Raw genomic sequence first — 18,631 nt, forward strand, 5'->3', positions numbered from 1 at the left:
CCCCCGCAACCACAAAAAGGAATGGAGTCATTAGCACTTATGGTTTGTAAATGGCACCCAGAATTATGTTGCACGAAGCACAATTTCACATCATTCTGGGTCCATTTGTGTGAAAACAAGGTCCAATCAGGCTGAAACGTTACAAGAAGGTAGAATCTATTGAGTTGTAAGTGATCTGAACGTTTCATGATGATCGCACATTCCGTTAGGGGGTCAAACCATGTCCCAAAGTTCACCGGATCTGGTGTCAATTTAAAGAAGTAGTCCAGTTACACATTTGTGGGCTTATAACTTGGCTTCTGAATATCCCAGAGAGATCAGGTTTGTTTTAGAGTACTCCAATCAACAGCCCCCATTACCACAAAAAGGAATGGAGTCATTAGCACTTATGGTTTTTAAATGGTACCCAGAATTATGTTGCACAAAGCACAATTTCACATCATTCTGGGTTCATTTGTGTGAAAACAAGGTCCAATCAGGCTGAAACGTTACAGGAAGGTAGAATCTATTGAGTTGTAAGTGATCGGAACGTTTCATGATGATAGCCCTTTCCTAAGGGGGTCAAACCATGTCCCAAAGGTCACCGGATCTGGTGTCAATTTAAAGAAGTAGTCCAATTACACATGTGTGGGCTTATAACTTGGCTTCTGAATGTCCTAGTGAGATCAGGTTTGTTTTAGTGTACTCCAATCAACAGCCCCTACAACCACAAAAAGGAATGGAGTCATTAGCACTTATGGTTTTTAAATGGCACCCAGAATTATGTTGCACGAAGCACAATTTCACATCATTCTGGGTTCATTTGTGTGAACATAAGGTCCAATCAGGCTCAAACGTTACAGGAAGGTAGAATCTATTGAGTTGTATGTGATCTGAACGTTTCATGAAGATAGCACTTTCCTAAGGGGGTCAAACCATGTCCCAAAGGTCACCGGATCTGGTGTCAATTTAAATCTGTAGTCCAGTTACACATCGGTGGGCTTATAACTTGGCTTCTGAATGTCCTAGAGAGATCAGGTTTGTTTTAGTGTACTCCAATCAACAGCCCCTACAACCACAAAAAGGAATGGAGTCATTAGCACTTATGGTTTGTAAGTGGCACCCAGAATTATGTTGCACGAAGCACAATTTCACATCATTCTGGGTCCATTTCTGTGAAAAGAAGGTCCAATCAGGCTGAAACGTTACAAGAAGGTAGAATCTATTGAGTTGTAAGTGATCTGAACGTTTCATGATGATCGCACATTCCGTTAGGGGGTCAAACCATGTCCCAAAGTTCACCGGATCTGGTGTCAATTTAAAGAAGTAGTCCAGTTACACATTTGTGGGCTTATAACTTGGCTTCTGAATATCCCAGAGAGATCAGGTTTGTTTTAGAGTACTCCAATCAACAGCCCCAATTACCACAAAAAGGAATGGAGTCATTAGCACTTATGGTTTTTAAATGGTACCCAGAATTATGTTGCACAAAGCACAATTTCACATCATTCTGGGTTCATTTGTGTGAAAACAAGGTCCAATCAGGCTGAAACGTTACAGGAAGGTAGAATCTATTGAGTTGTAAGTGATCGGAACGTTTCATGATGATAGCACTTTCCTAAGGGGGTCAAACCATGTCCCAAAGGTCACCGGATCTGGTGTCAATTTAAAGAAGTAGTCCAGTTACACATTTGTGGGCTTATAACTTGGCTTCTGAATATCCTAGAGAGGTCAGGTTTGTTTTAGAGTAATGCAATTAACAGCCCCCATTACCACAAAAAGGAATGGAGTCATTAGCACTTACGGTTTGTAAATGGCACCCAGAATTATGTTGCACAAAGCACAATTTCACATCATTCTGGGTCCATTTGTGTGAAAACAAGGTCCAATCACCGGGCCTGCTGTCACTTTAACGAAGTAGTCCAGAGACACCTTTGTGGGCTTATAACTTGGCTTCTGAATGTCCTAGAGAGATGAGGTTTGTTTTAATGTACTCCAATCAACAGCCCCTACAACCACAAAAAGGAATGGAGTCATTAGCACTTATGGTTTGTAAATGGCACCCAGAATTATTTTGCACAAAGCACAATTTCACATCATTCTGGGTCCATTTGTGTGAAAACAAGGTCCAATCAGGCTGAAACGTTACAAGAAGGTAGAATCTATTGAGTTGTAAGTGATCTGAACGTTTCATGATGATCGCACATTCCTATAGGGGGTAAAACCATGTCCCAAAGGTCACCGGGCCTGGTGTCACTTTAAAGAAGTAGTCCAGTTACACCTGTGTGGGCTTATAATTTGGCTTCTGAATGTCCTAGAGCGATCAGGTTTGTTTTAATGTAGTCCAATCAACAGCCCCTACAACCACAAAAAGGAATGGAGTCATTAGCACTTATGGTTTGTAAATGGCACCCAGAATTATGTTGCACGAAGCACAATTTCACATCATTCTGGGTCCATTTGTGTGAAAACAAGGTCCAATCAGGCTGAAACGTTACAAGAAGGTAGAATCTATTGAGTTGTAAGTGATCTGAACGTTTCATGATGATCGCACATTCCTATAGGGGGTAAAACCATGTCCCAAAGGTCACCGGGCCTGGTGTCACTTTAAAGGTGTCGCTTTAAAGAAGTAGTCCAGTTACACATTTGTGGGCTTATAACTTGGCTTCTGAATGTCCTAGAGAGATCAGGTTTGTTTTAGTGTACTCCAATCAACAGCCCCTACAACCACAAAAAGGAATGGAGTCATTAGCACTTATGGTTTGTAAATGGCACCCAGAATTATGTTGCACGAAGCACAATTTCACATCATTCTGGGTCCATTTGTGTGAAAACAAGGTCCAATCAGGCTGAAACATTACAAGAAGGTAGAATCTATTGAGTTGTAAGTGATCTGAACGTTTCATGATGATCGCACATTCCTATAGGGGGTAAAACCATGTCCCAAAGGTCACCGGGCCTGGTGTCACTTTAAAGAAGTAGTCCAGTTACATGTTTGTGGGCTTATAACTTGGCTTCTGAATATCCTAGAGAGGTCAGGTTTGTTTTAGAGTACTCCAATTAACAGCCCCCATTACCACTAAAAGGAATGGAGTCATTAGCACTTATGGTTTTAAAATGGCACCCAGAATTATGTTGCACGAAGCACAATTTCACATCATTCTGGGTTCATTTGTGTGAAAACAAGGTCCAATCAGGCTGAAATGTTACAGGAAGGTAGAATCTATTGAGTTCTATGTGATCTGAACGTTTCATGATGATAGCACTTTCCTAAGGGGGTCAAACCATGTCCCAAAGGTCACCGGGTCTGGTGTCACTTTAAAGAAGTAGTCCAGTTACACCTTTGTGGCTTAAAACTTGGCTTCTGAATATCCTAGAGAGATCAGGTTTGTTTTAGTGTACTCCAATCAACATCCCCTACAACCTCAAAAAGGAATGGAGTCATTAGCACTTATGGTTTTTAAATGGCACCCAGAATTATGCTGCACTAAGCACAATTTCACATCATTCTGGGTTCATTTGTGTGAAAACAAGGTCCAATCAGGCTGAAACGTTACAGGAAGGTAGAATCTATTGAGTTGTAAGTGATCTGAACGTTTCATGATGATAGCACTTTCCTAAGGGGGTCAAACCATGTCCCAAAGGTCACCGGATCTGGTGTCAATTTAAAGAAGTAGTCCAGTTACACATTTGTGGGCTTATAACTTGGCTTCTGAATGTCCTAGAGAGACCAGGTTTGTTTTAATGTACTCCAACCAACAGCCCCTACTACCACAAAAAGGAATGGAGTCATTAGCACTTATGGTTTGTAAATGGCACCCACAATTATGTTGCACGAAGCACAATTTCACATCATTCTGGGTCCATTTGTGTGAAAACAAGGTCCAATCAGGCTGAAACGTTACAAGAAGGTAGAATCTATTGAGTTGTAAGTGATCTGAACATTTCAAGATGATCGCACATTCCTATAGGGGGTCAAACCATGTCCCAAAGGTCACCGGGCCTGGTGTCACTTTAAAGAAGTAGTCCAGTTACACCTTTGTGGGCTTATAACTTGGCTTCTCAATATCCTAGTGAGGTCAGGTTTTTTTAGAGTACTCCAATTAACAGCCCCCATTACCACAAAAAGGAATGGAGTCATTAGCACTTATGGTTTTTAAATTGCACCCAGAATTATGTTGCACGAAGCACAATTTCACATCATTCTTGGTTCATTTGTGTGAAAACAAGGTCCAATCAGGCTGAAACGTTACAGGAAGGTAGAATCTATTGAGTTGTAAGTGATCTGAACGTTTCAAGATGATCGCACATTCCTATAGGGGGTCAAACCTTGTCCCAAAGTTGACCGGGCCTGGTGTCACTTTAAAGAAGTAGTCCAGTTACACCTTTGTGGGCTTATAACTTGGCTTCTGAATATCCTAGAGAGGTCAGGTTTGTTTTAGAGTATTCCAATTAACAGCCCCCATTACCACTAAAAGGAATGGAGTCATTAGCACTTATGGTTTTTAAATGGCACCCAGAATTATGTTGCACGAAGCACAATTTCACATCATTCTGGGTTCATTTGTGTGAAAACAAGGTCCAATCAGGCTGAAACGTTACAGGAAGGTATAATCTATTGAGTTGTAAGTGATCTGAACGTTTCATGATGATAGCACTTTCCTAAGGGGGTCAAACCATGTCCCAAAGGTCACCGGATCTGGTGTCAATTTAAAGAAGTAGTCCAGTTACACATTTGTGGGCTTATAACTTGGCTTCTGAATGTCCTAGAGCGATCAGGTTGGTTTTAGTGTACTCCAATCAACAGCCCCTACAACCACAAAAAGGAATGGAGTCATTTGCACTTATGGTTTGTAAATGGCACCCAGAATTATGTTGCACGAAGCACAATTTCACATCATTCTGGGTCCATTTGTGTGAAAACAAGGTCCAATCAGGCTGGAACGTTACAAGAAGGTAGAATCTATTGAGTTGTAAGTGATCTGAACGTTTCATGATGATCGCACATTCCTATAGGGGGTCAAACCATGTCCCAAAGGTCACCGGGCCTGGTGTCACTTTAAAGAAGTAGTCCAGTTACATCTTTGTGGGCTTATAACTTGGCTTCTGAATATCCTAGAGAGGTCAGGTTTGTTTTAGAGTACTCCAGTTAACAGCCCCCATTACCACTAAAAGGAATGGAGTCATTAGCACTTATGGTTTTAAAATGGCACCCAGAATTATGTTGCACGAAGCACAATTTCACATCATTCTGGGTTCATTTGTGTGAAAACAAGGTCCAATCAGGCTGAAATGTTACAGGAAGGTAGAATCTATTGAGTTGTAAGTGATCTGAACGTTTCATGATGATAGCACTTTCCTAAGGGGGTCAAACCATGTCCCAAAGGTCACCGGGTCTGGTGTCACTTTAAAGAAGTAGTCCAGTTACACCTTTGTGGGCTTAAAACTTGGCTTCTGAATATCCTAGAGAGATCAGGTTTGTTTTAGTGTACTCCAATCAACATCCCCTACAACCTCAAAAAGGAATGGAGTCATTAGCACTTATGGTTTTTAAATGGCACCCAGAATTATGCTGCACTAAGCACAATTTCACATCATTCTGGGTTCATTTGTGTGAAAACAAGGTCCAATCAGGCTGAAACGTTACAGGAAGGTAGAATCTATTGAGTTGTAAGTGATCTGAACGTTTCATGATGATAGCACTTTCCTAAGGGGGTCAAACCATGTCCCAAAGGTCACCGGATCTGGTGTCAATTTAAAGAAGTAGTCCAGTTACACATTTGTGGGCTTATAACTTGGCTTCTGAATGTCCTAGAGAGATCAGGTTTGTTTTAATGTACTCCAACCAACAGCCCCTACAACCACAAAAAGGAATGGAGTCATTAGCACTTATGGTTTGTAAATGGCACCCACAATTATGTTGCACGAAGCACAATTTCACATCATTCTGGGTCCATTTGTGTGAAAACAAGGTCCAATCAGGCCGAAACGTTACAAGAAGGTAGAATCTATTGATTTGTAAGTGATCTGAACGTTTCAAGATGATCGCACATTCCTATAGGGGGTCAAACCATGTCCCAAAGGTCACCGGGCCTGGTGTCACTTTAAAGAAGTAGTCCAGTTACACCTTTGTGGGCTTATAACTTGACTTCTCAATATCCTAGTGAGGTCAGGTTTTTTTTAGAGTACTCCAATTAACAGCCCCCATTACCACAAAAAGGAATGGAGTCATTAGCACTTATGGTTTTTAAATGGCACCCAGAATTATGTTGCACGAAGCACAATTTCACATCATTCTGGGTTCATTTGTGTGAGAACAAGGTCCAGTCAGGCTGAAACGTTACAGGAAGGTAGAATCTATTGAGTTGTAAGTGATCTGAACGTTTCAAGATGATCGCACATTCCTATAGGGGGTCAAACCATGTCCCAAAGTTGACCGGGCCTGGTGTCACTTTAAAGAAGTAGTCCAGTTACACCTTTGTGGGCTTATAACTTGGCTTCTGAATATCCTATAGAGGTCAGGATTGTTTTAGAGTACTCCAATTAACAGCCCCCATTACCACTAAAAGGAATGGAGTCATTAGCACTTATGGTTTTTAAATGGCACCCAGAATTATGTTGCACGAAGCACAATTTCACATCATTCTGGGTTCATTTGTGTGAAAACAAGGTCCAATCAGGCTGAAACGTTACAGGAAGGTATAATCTATTGAGTTGTAAGTGATCTGAACGTTTCATGATGATAGCACTTTCCTAAGGGGGTCAAACCATGTCCCAAAGGTCACTGGATCTGGTGTCAATTTAAAGAAGTAGTCCAGTTACACATTTGTGGGCTTATTACTTGGCTTCTGAATGTCCTAGAGAGATCAGGTTTGTTTTAGTATACTCCAATCAACAGCCCCTACAACCACAAAAAGGAATGGAGTCATTAGCACTTATGGTTTTTAAATGGCACCCAGAATTATGTTGCACGAAGCACAATTTCACATCATTCTGGGTTCATTTGTGTGAAAACAAGGTCCAATCAGGCTGAAACGTTACAGGAAGGTAGAATCTATTGAGTTGTAAGTGATCAGAACATTTCATGGTGATAGCACTTTCCTAAGGGGGTCAAACCATGTCCCAAAGGTCACCGGATCTGGTGTCAATTTAAAGAAGTAGTCCAGTTACACATTTGTGGGCTTATAACTTGGCTTCTGAATGTCCTAGAGAGATAAGGTTTGTTTTAATGTACTCCAATCAACAGCCCCTACAACCACAAAAAGGAATGGAGTCATTAGCACTTATGGTTGTTAAATGGAACCCAGAATTATGTTGCACGAAGCACAATTTCACATCATTCTGGGTCCATTTGTGTGAAAACAAGGTCCAATCAGGCTGAAACGTTACAAGAAGGTAGAATCTATTGAGTTGTAAGTGATCTGAACGTTTCAAGATGATCGCACATTCCTATACGGGGTAAAACCATGTCCCAAAGGTCACTGGGCCTGGTGTCACTTTAAAGAAGTAGTCCAGTTACACCTTTGTGGGCTTAAAACTTGGCTTCTGAATATCCTAGAGAGATCAGGTTTGTTTTAGTGTACTCCAATCAACATCCCCTACAACCTCACAAAGGAATGGAGTCATTAGCACTTATGGTTTTTAAATGGCACCCAGAATTATGCTGCACTAAGCACAATTTCACATCATTCTGGGTTCATTTGTGTGCAAACAAGGTCCAATCAGGCTGAAACGTTACAGGAAGGTAGAATCTATTGAGTTGTAAGTGATCTGAACGTTTCATGATGATAGCCCTTTCCTAAGGGGGTCAAACCATGTCCCAAAGGTCACCGGATCTGGTGTCAATTTAAAGAAGTAGTCCAGTTACACATTTGTGGGCTTATAACTTGGCTTCTGAATGTCCTAGAGAGATCAGGTTTGTTTTAATGTACTCCAACCAACAGCCCCTACAACCACAAAAAGGAATGGAGTCATTAGCACTTATGGTTTGTAAATGGCACCCACAATTATGTTGCACGAAGCACAATTTCACATCATTCTGGGTCCATTTGTGTGAAAACAAGGTCCAATCAGGCTGAAACGTTACAAGAAGGTAGAATCTATTGAGTTGTAAGTGATCTGAACGTTTCAAGATGATCGCACATTCCTATACGGGGTAAAACCATGTCCCAAAGGTCACTGGGCCTGGTGTCACTTTAAAGAAGTAGTCCAGTTACACCTTTGTGGGCTTAAAACTTGGCTTCTGAATATCCTAGAGAGATCAGGTTTGTTTTAGTGTACTCCAATCAACATCCCCTACAACCTCACAAAGGAATGGAGTCATTAGCACTTATGGTTTTTAAATGGCACCCAGAATTATGCTGCACTAAGCACAATTTCACATCATTCTGGGTTCATTTGTGTGCAAACAAGGTCCAATCAGGCTGAAACGTTACAGGAAGGTAGAATCTATTGAGTTGTAAGTGATCTGAACGTTTCATGATGATAGCCCTTTCCTAAGGGGGTCAAACCATGTCCCAAAGGTCACCGGATCTGGTGTCAATTTAAAGAAGTAGTCCAGTTACACATTTGTGGGCTTATAACTTGGCTTCTGAATGTCCTAGAGCGATCAGGTTGGTTTTAGTGTACTCCAATCAACAGCCCCTACAACCACAAAAAGGAATGGAGTCATTTGCACTTATGGTTTGTAAATGGCACCCAGAATTATGTTGCACGAAGCACAATTTCACATCATTCTGGGTCCATTTGTGTGAAAACAAGGTCCAATCAGGCTGGAACGTTACAAGAAGGTAGAATCTATTGAGTTGTAAGTGATCTGAACGTTTCATGATGATCGCACATTCCTATAGGGGGTCAAACCATGTCCCAAAGGTCACCGGGCCTGGTGTCACTTTAAAGAAGTAGTCCAGTTACATCTTTGTGGGCTTATAACTTGGCTTCTGAATATCCTAGAGAGGTCAGGTTTGTTTTAGAGTACTCCAGTTAACAGCCCCCATTACCACTAAAAGGAATGGAGTCATTAGCACTTATGGTTTTAAAATGGCACCCAGAATTATGTTGCACGAAGCACAATTTCACATCATTCTGGGTTCATTTGTGTGAAAACAAGGTCCAATCAGGCTGAAATGTTACAGGAAGGTAGAATCTATTGAGTTGTAAGTGATCTGAACGTTTCATGATGATAGCACTTTCCTAAGGGGGTCAAACCATGTCCCAAAGGTCACCGGGTCTGGTGTCACTTTAAAGAAGTAGTCCAGTTACACCTTTGTGGGCTTAAAACTTGGCTTCTGAATATCCTAGAGAGATCAGGTTTGTTTTAGTGTACTCCAATCAACATCCCCTACAACCTCAAAAAGGAATGGAGTCATTAGCACTTATGGTTTTTAAATGGCACCCAGAATTATGCTGCACTAAGCACAATTTCACATCATTCTGGGTTCATTTGTGTGAAAACAAGGTCCAATCAGGCTGAAACGTTACAGGAAGGTAGAATCTATTGAGTTGTAAGTGATCTGAACGTTTCATGATGATAGCACTTTCCTAAGGGGGTCAAACCATGTCCCAAAGGTCACCGGATCTGGTGTCAATTTAAAGAAGTAGTCCAGTTACACATTTGTGGGCTTATAACTTGGCTTCTGAATGTCCTAGAGAGATCAGGTTTGTTTTAATGTACTCCAACCAACAGCCCCTACAACCACAAAAAGGAATGGAGTCATTAGCACTTATGGTTTGTAAATGGCACCCACAATTATGTTGCACGAAGCACAATTTCACATCATTCTGGGTCCATTTGTGTGAAAACAAGGTCCAATCAGGCCGAAACGTTACAAGAAGGTAGAATCTATTGATTTGTAAGTGATCTGAACGTTTCAAGATGATCGCACATTCCTATAGGGGGTCAAACCATGTCCCAAAGGTCACCGGGCCTGGTGTCACTTTAAAGAAGTAGTCCAGTTACACCTTTGTGGGCTTATAACTTGACTTCTCAATATCCTAGTGAGGTCAGGTTTTTTTTAGAGTACTCCAATTAACAGCCCCCATTACCACAAAAAGGAATGGAGTCATTAGCACTTATGGTTTTTAAATGGCACCCAGAATTATGTTGCACGAAGCACAATTTCACATCATTCTGGGTTCATTTGTGTGAGAACAAGGTCCAGTCAGGCTGAAACGTTACAGGAAGGTAGAATCTATTGAGTTGTAAGTGATCTGAACGTTTCAAGATGATCGCACATTCCTATAGGGGGTCAAACCATGTCCCAAAGTTGACCGGGCCTGGTGTCACTTTAAAGAAGTAGTCCAGTTACACCTTTGTGGGCTTATAACTTGGCTTCTGAATATCCTATAGAGGTCAGGATTGTTTTAGAGTACTCCAATTAACAGCCCCCATTACCACTAAAAGGAATGGAGTCATTAGCACTTATGGTTTTTAAATGGCACCCAGAATTATGTTGCACGAAGCACAATTTCACATCATTCTGGGTTCATTTGTGTGAAAACAAGGTCCAATCAGGCTGAAACGTTACAGGAAGGTATAATCTATTGAGTTGTAAGTGATCTGAACGTTTCATGATGATAGCACTTTCCTAAGGGGGTCAAACCATGTCCCAAAGGTCACTGGATCTGGTGTCAATTTAAAGAAGTAGTCCAGTTACACATTTGTGGGCTTATTACTTGGCTTCTGAATGTCCTAGAGAGATCAGGTTTGTTTTAGTATACTCCAATCAACAGCCCCTACAACCACAAAAAGGAATGGAGTCATTAGCACTTATGGTTTTTAAATGGCACCCAGAATTATGTTGCACGAAGCACAATTTCACATCATTCTGGGTTCATTTGTGTGAAAACAAGGTCCAATCAGGCTGAAACGTTACAGGAAGGTAGAATCTATTGAGTTGTAAGTGATCAGAACATTTCATGGTGATAGCACTTTCCTAAGGGGGTCAAACCATGTCCCAAAGGTCACCGGATCTGGTGTCAATTTAAAGAAGTAGTCCAGTTACACATTTGTGGGCTTATAACTTGGCTTCTGAATGTCCTAGAGAGATAAGGTTTGTTTTAATGTACTCCAATCAACAGCCCCTACAACCACAAAAAGGAATGGAGTCATTAGCACTTATGGTTGTTAAATGGAACCCAGAATTATGTTGCACGAAGCACAATTTCACATCATTCTGGGTCCATTTGTGTGAAAACAAGGTCCAATCAGGCTGAAACGTTACAAGAAGGTAGAATCTATTGAGTTGTAAGTGATCTGAACGTTTCAAGATGATCGCACATTCCTATACGGGGTAAAACCATGTCCCAAAGGTCACTGGGCCTGGTGTCACTTTAAAGAAGTAGTCCAGTTACACCTTTGTGGGCTTAAAACTTGGCTTCTGAATATCCTAGAGAGATCAGGTTTGTTTTAGTGTACTCCAATCAACATCCCCTACAACCTCACAAAGGAATGGAGTCATTAGCACTTATGGTTTTTAAATGGCACCCAGAATTATGCTGCACTAAGCACAATTTCACATCATTCTGGGTTCATTTGTGTGCAAACAAGGTCCAATCAGGCTGAAACGTTACAGGAAGGTAGAATCTATTGAGTTGTAAGTGATCTGAACGTTTCATGATGATAGCCCTTTCCTAAGGGGGTCAAACCATGTCCCAAAGGTCACCGGATCTGGTGTCAATTTAAAGAAGTAGTCCAGTTACACATTTGTGGGCTTATAACTTGGCTTCTGAATGTCCTAGAGAGATCAGGTTTGTTTTAATGTACTCCAACCAACAGCCCCTACAACCACAAAAAGGAATGGAGTCATTAGCACTTATGGTTTGTAAATGGCACCCACAATTATGTTGCACGAAGCACAATTTCACATCATTCTGGGTCCATTTGTGTGAAAACAAGGTCCAATCAGGCTGAAACGTTACAAGAAGGTAGAATCTATTGAGTTGTAAGTGATCTGAACGTTTCAAGATGATCGCACATTCCTATAGGGGGTCAAATCATGTCCCAAAGGTCACCGGGCCTGGTGTCACTTTAAAGAAGTAGTCCAGTTACACCATTGTGGGCTTATAACTTGGCTTCTCAATATCCTAGTGAGGTCAGGTTTTTTTAGAGTACTCCAATTAACAGCCCCCATTACCACAAAAAGGAATGGAGTCATTAGCACTTATGGTTTTTAAATGGCACCCAGAATTATGTTGCACGAAGCAGAATTTCACATCATTCTGGGTTCATTTGTGTGAAAACAAGGTCCAATCAGGCTGAAACGTTACAGGAAGGTAGAATCTATTGATTTGTAAGTGATCTGAACGTTTCAAGATGATCGCACATTCCTATAGGGGGTCAAACCATGTCCCAAAGTTGACCGGGCCTGGTGTCACGTTAAAGAAGTAGTCCAGTTACACCTTTGTGGGCTTATAACTTGGCTTCTGAATATCCTAGAGAGGTCAGGTTTGTTTTAGAGTACTCCAATTAACAGCCCCCATTACCACTAAAAGGAATGGAGTCATTAGCACTTATGGTTTTTAAATGGCACCCAGAATTATGTTGCACGAAGCACAATTTCACACCATTCTGGGTTCATTTGTGTGAAAACAAGGTCCAATCAGGCTGAAACGTTACAGGAAGGTATAATCTATTGAGTTGTAAGTGATCTGAACGTTTCATGATGATAGCACTTTCCTAAGGGGGTCAAACCATGTCCCAAAGGTCACCGGATCTGGTGTCAATTTAAAGAAGTAGTCCAGTTACACATTTGTGGGCTTATGACTTGACTTCTGAATATCCTAGAGAGGTCAGGTTTGTTTTAGAGTACTCCAATTAACAGCCCCCATTACCACTAAAAGTAATGGAGTCATTAGCACTTATGGTTTTTAAATGGCACCCAGAATTATGTTGCACGAAGCACAATTTCACACCATTCTGGGTTCATTTGTGTGAAAACAAGGTCCAATCAGGCTGAAACGTTACAGGAAGGTATAATCTATTGAGTTGTAAGTGATCTGAACGTTTCATGATGATAGCACTTTCCTAAGGGGGTCAAACCATGTCCCAAAGGTCACCGGATCTGGTGTCAATTTAAAGAAGTAGTCCAGTTACACATTTGTGGGCTTATAACTTGGCTTCTGAATGTCCTAGAGAGGTCAGGTTTTTTTTAGAGTACTCCAATTAACAGCCCCCATTACCACTAAAAGGAATGGAGTCATTAGCACTTATGGTTTTTAAATGGCACCCAGAATTATGTTGCACGAAGCACAATTTCACACCATTCTGGGTTCATTTGTGTGAAAACAAGGTCCAATCAGGCTGAAACGTTACAGGAAGGTATAATCTATTGAGTTGTAAGTGATCTGAACGTTTCATGATGATAGCACTTTCCTAAGGGGGTCAAACCATGTCCCAAAGGTCACCGGATCTGGTGTCAATTTAAAGAAGTAGTCCAGTTACACATTTGTGGGCTTATAACTTGGCTTCTGAATGTCCTAGAGAGATCAGGTTTGTTTTAGTGTACTCCAATCAACAGCCCCTACAACCTCAAAAAGGAATGGAGTCATTAGCACTTATGGTTTTTAAATGGCACCCAGAATTATGCTGCACTAAGCACAATTTTACATCATTCTGGGTTCATTTGTGTCAAAACAAGGTCCAATCAGGCTGAAACGTTACAGGAAGGTAGAATCTATTGAGTTGTAAGTGATCTGAACGTTTCATGATGATAGCACTTTCCTAAGGGGGTCAAACCATGTCCCAAAGGTCACCGGATCTGGTGTCAATTTAAAGAAGTAGTCCAGTTACACATTTGTGGGCTTATAACTTGGCTTCTGAATGTCCTAGAGAGATTAGGTTTGTTTTAATGTACTCCAATCAACAGCCCCTAAAACCACAAAAAGGAATGGAGTCATTAGCACTTATGGTTTTTAAATGGCACCCAGAATTATGTTGCACGAAGCACAATTTCACATCATTCTGGGTTCATTTGTGTGAAAACAATGTCCAATCAGGCTGAAACGTTACAAGAAGGTAGAATCTATTGAGTTGTAAGTGATCTGAACGTTTCAAGATGATCGCACATTCCTATAGGGGGTCAAACCATGACCCAAAGGTCACCAGGCCTGGTGTCACTTAAAAGAAGTAGTCCAGTTACACCTTTGTGGGCTTATAACTTGGCTTCTGAATATCCTAGAGAGATCAGGTTTGTTTTAGTGTACTCCAATCAACATCCCCTACAACCTCAAAAAGGAATGGAGTCATTAGCACTTATGGTTTTTAAATGGCACCCAGAATTATGCTGCACTAAGCACAATTTTACATCATTCTGGGTTCATTTGTGTGAAAACAAGGTCCAATCAGGCTGAAACGTTACAGGAAGGTAGAATCTATTGAGTTGTAAGTTATCTGAACGTTTCATGATAATAGCACTTTCCTACGGGGGTCAAACCATGTCCCAAAGGTCACCGGGCCTGGTGTCACTTTAAAGAAGTAGTCCAGTTACACATTTGTGGGCTTATAACTTGGCTTCTGAGTGTCCTAGAGAGATCAGGTTTGTTTTAATGTACTCCAATCAACAGCCCCTACAACCACAAAAAGGAATGGAGTCATTAGCACTTATGGTTTGTAAATGGCACCCAGAATTATGTTGCACGAAGCACAATTTCACTTCATTCTGGGTCCATTTGTGTGAAAACAAGGTCCAATCGGGCTGAAACGTTACAGCAAGGTAGAATCTATTGAGTTGTAAGTGATCTGAACGTTTCATGATGATAGCACTTTCCTAAGGGGGTCAAACCATGTCCCAAAGGTCACCGGATCTGGTGTCAATTTAAAGAAGTAGTCCAGTTACACATTTGTGGGCTTATAACTTGGCTTCTGAATGTCCTAGAGAGATCAGGTTTGTTTTACTGTACTCCAATCAACAGCCCCTACAACCACAAAAAGGAATGGAGTCATTAGCACTTATGGTTTGTAAATGGCACCCAGAATTATGTTGCACGAAGCACAATTTCACATCATTCTGGGTCCATTTGTGTGAAAACAAGGTCCAATCAGGCTGAAACATTACAGGAAGGTAGAATCTATTGAGTTGTAAGTGATCTGAACGTTACAAGATGATCGCACATTCCTATAGGGGCTAAAATTATGTCCCAAAGGTCACCGGGCCTGGTGTCACTTTAAAGTAGTCCAGTTACACCTTTGTGGGCTTATAACTTGGCTTCTGAATGTCCTAGAGAGGTTAGGTTTGTTTTAGTGTACTCCAATCAAAAGCCCCTACAACCACAAAAAGGAATGGAGTCATTAGCACTTATGGTTTGTAAATGGCACCCAGAATTATGTTGCACGAAGCACAATTTCACATCATTCTGGGTTCATTTGTGTGAAAACAAGGTCCAATCAGGCTGAAACGTTACAGGAAGGTAGAATCTATTGAGTTGTAAGTTATCTGAACGTTTCATGATAATAGCACTTTCCTACGGGGGTCAAACCATGTCCCAAAGGTCACCGGATCTGGTGTCAATTTAAAGAAGTAGTCCAGTTACACATTTGTGGGCTTATAACTTGGCTTCTGAATGTCCTAGAGAGATCAGGTTTGTTTTAATGTACTCCAATCAACATCCCCTACAATCTCAAAAAGGAATGGAGTCATTAGCACTTATGGTTTTTAAATGGCACCCAGAATTATGCTGCACTAAGCACAATTTCACATCATTCTGGGTTCATTTGTGTGAAAACAAGGTCCAATCAGGCTGAAACGTTACAAGAAGGTAGAATCTATTGAGTTGTAAGTGATCTGAACGTTTCATGATGATCGCACATTCCTATAGGGGGTCAAACCATGTCCCAAAGGTCACCGGGCCTGGTGTCACTTTAAAGAAGTAGTCCAGTTACACCTTTGAGGGCTTATAACTTGGCTTCTGAATGTCCTAGAGAGATCAGGTTTGTTTTAGTGTACTCCAATCAACAGCCCCTACAACCTCAAAAAGGAATGGAGTCATTAGCACTTATCTTTTTTAAATGGCACCCAGAATTATGTTGCACGAAGCACAATTTCACATCATTCTGGGTTCATTTGTGTGAAAACAAGGTCCAATCAGACTGAAACGTTACAGGAAGGTAGAATCTATTGAGTTGTAAGTGATCTGAATGTTTCATGATGATAGCACTTTCCTAAGGGGGTCAAACCATGTCCCAAAGGTCACCGGATCTGGTGTCAATTTAAAGAAGTAGTCCAGTTACACATTTGTGGGCTTATAACTTGGCTTCTGAATGTCCTAGAGAGATCAGGTTTGTTTTAGTGTACTCAGATCAATAGCCCCTACTACCACAAAAAGGAATGGAGTCATTAGCACTTAAGGTTTGTAAATGGCACCGAGAATTATGTTTTACGAAGCACAATTTCACATCATTCTGGGTCCATTTGTGTGAAAACAAGGTCCAATCAGGCTGAAACGCTACAAGAAGGAAGAACCTATTGAGTTGTAAGTGATCTGAACGTTTCATGATGATCGCACATTCCTATAGGGGGTCAAACCATGTCCCAAAGGTCACCGGGCCTGGTGTCTCTTCAAAGAAGTAGTCCAGTTACACCTTTGTGGGCTTATAACTTGGCTTCTGAATGCCCTAGAGAGATCAGGTTTGTTTTAGTGTACTCCAATGAACAGCCCCTACAACCTCAAAAAGGAATGGAGTCATTAGCACTTATGGTTTTTAAATGGCACCCAGAATTATGTTGCACGAAGCACAATTTCACATCATTCTGGGTTCATTTGTGTGAAAACAAGGTCCAATCTGGCTGAAATGTTACAGGAAGGTAGAATCTATTGAGTTGTAAGTGATCTGAACGTTTCATGATGATAGCACTTTCCTAAGGGGTTCAAACCATGTCCCAAAGGTCACCGGATCTGGTGTCAATTTAAAGAAGTAGTCCAGTTACACCTTTGTGGGCTTATAACTTGGCTTCTGAATGTCCTAGAGAGATCAGGTTTGTTTTAGTATACTCCAATCAACAGCCCCTACAACCACAAAAAGGAATGGAGTCATTAGCACTTATGGTTTGTAAATGGCACCCAGAATTATGTTGCACGAAGCACAATTTCACATCATTCTCGGTTCATTTGTGTGAAAACAAGGTCCAATCAGGCTGAAACGTTACAGGAAGGTAGAATCTATTGAGTTGTAAGTGATCTGAATGTTTCATGATGATAGCACTTTCCTAAGGGGGTCAAACCATGTCCCAAATGTCACCGGATCTGGTGTCAATTTAAAGAAGTAGTCCAGTTACACATTTGTGGGCTTATAACTTGGCTTCTGAATGTCCTAGAGAGATCAGGTTTGTTTTAGTGTACTCCAATCAACAGCCCCTACTACCACAAAAAGGAATGGAGTCATTAGCACTTAAGGTTTGTAAATGGCACCCAGAATTATGTTGCACGAAGCACAATTTCACATCATTCTGGGTCCATTTGTGTGAAAACAAGGTCCAATCAGGCTGAAACGCTACAAGAAGGTAGAACCTATTGAGTTGTAAGTGATCTGAACGTTTCAAGATGATCGCACATTCCTATAGGGGGTAAAACCATGTCCCAAAGGTCACCGGGCCTGGTGTCTCTTCAAAGAAGTAGTCCAGTTACACCTTTGTGGGCTTATAACTTGGCTTCTGAATGTCCTAGAGAGGTTAGGTTTGTTTTAGTGTACTCCAATCAACAGCCCCTACAACCACAAAAAGGAATGGAGTCATTAGCACTTATGGTTTGTAAATGGCACCCAGAATTATGTTTTACGAAGCACAATTTCACATCATTCTGGGTTCATTTGTGTGAAAACAAGGTCCAATCAGGCTGAAACATTACGGGAAGGTAGAATCTATTGAGTTGTAAGTGATCTGAACGTTTCATGATGATAGCACTTTCCTAAGGGGGTCAAACCATGTCCCAAAGGTCACCGGATCTGGTGTCAATTTAAAGAAGTAGTCCAGTTACACATTTGTGGGCTTATAACTTGGCTTCTGAATGTCCTAGAGAGATCAGGTTTGTTTTAATGTACTCCAATCAACAGCCCCTACAACCACAAAAAGGAATGGAGTCATTAGCACTTATGGTTTGTAAATGGCACCCAGAATTATGTTGCACGAAGCACAATTTCACATCATTCTGGGTTCATTTGTGTGAAAACAAGGTCCAATCAGGCTGAAACGCTACAAGAAGGTAGAATCTATTGAGTTGTAATGATCTGAACTTTTCATGATGATCGCACATTCCTATAGGGGGTCAAACCATGTCCCAAAGGTCACCGGGCCTGGTGTCACTTTAAAGAAGTAGTCCAGTTACACATTTGAGGGCTAATAACTTGGCTTCTGAATGCCCTAGAGAGATCAGGTTTGTTTTAGTGTACTCCAATCAACAGCCCCTACAACCTCAAAAAGGAATGGAGTCATTAGCACTTATGGTTTTTAAATGGCACCCAGAATTATGTTGCACGAAGCACAATTTCACATCATTCTGGGTTCATTTGTGTGAAAACAAGGTCCATTCTGGATGAAATGTTACAGGAAGGTAGAATCTATTGAGTTGTAAGTGATCTGAACGTTTCATGATGATAGCACTTTCCTAAGGGGGTCAAACCATGTCCCAAAGGTCACCGGATCTGGTGTCAATTTAAAGAAGT

This window comes from Nothobranchius furzeri, chromosome 12 (assembly GCF_043380555.1).
Source record: "Nothobranchius furzeri strain GRZ-AD chromosome 12, NfurGRZ-RIMD1, whole genome shotgun sequence".
Classification (NCBI taxonomy): Eukaryota; Metazoa; Chordata; class Actinopteri; order Cyprinodontiformes; family Nothobranchiidae; genus Nothobranchius; species Nothobranchius furzeri.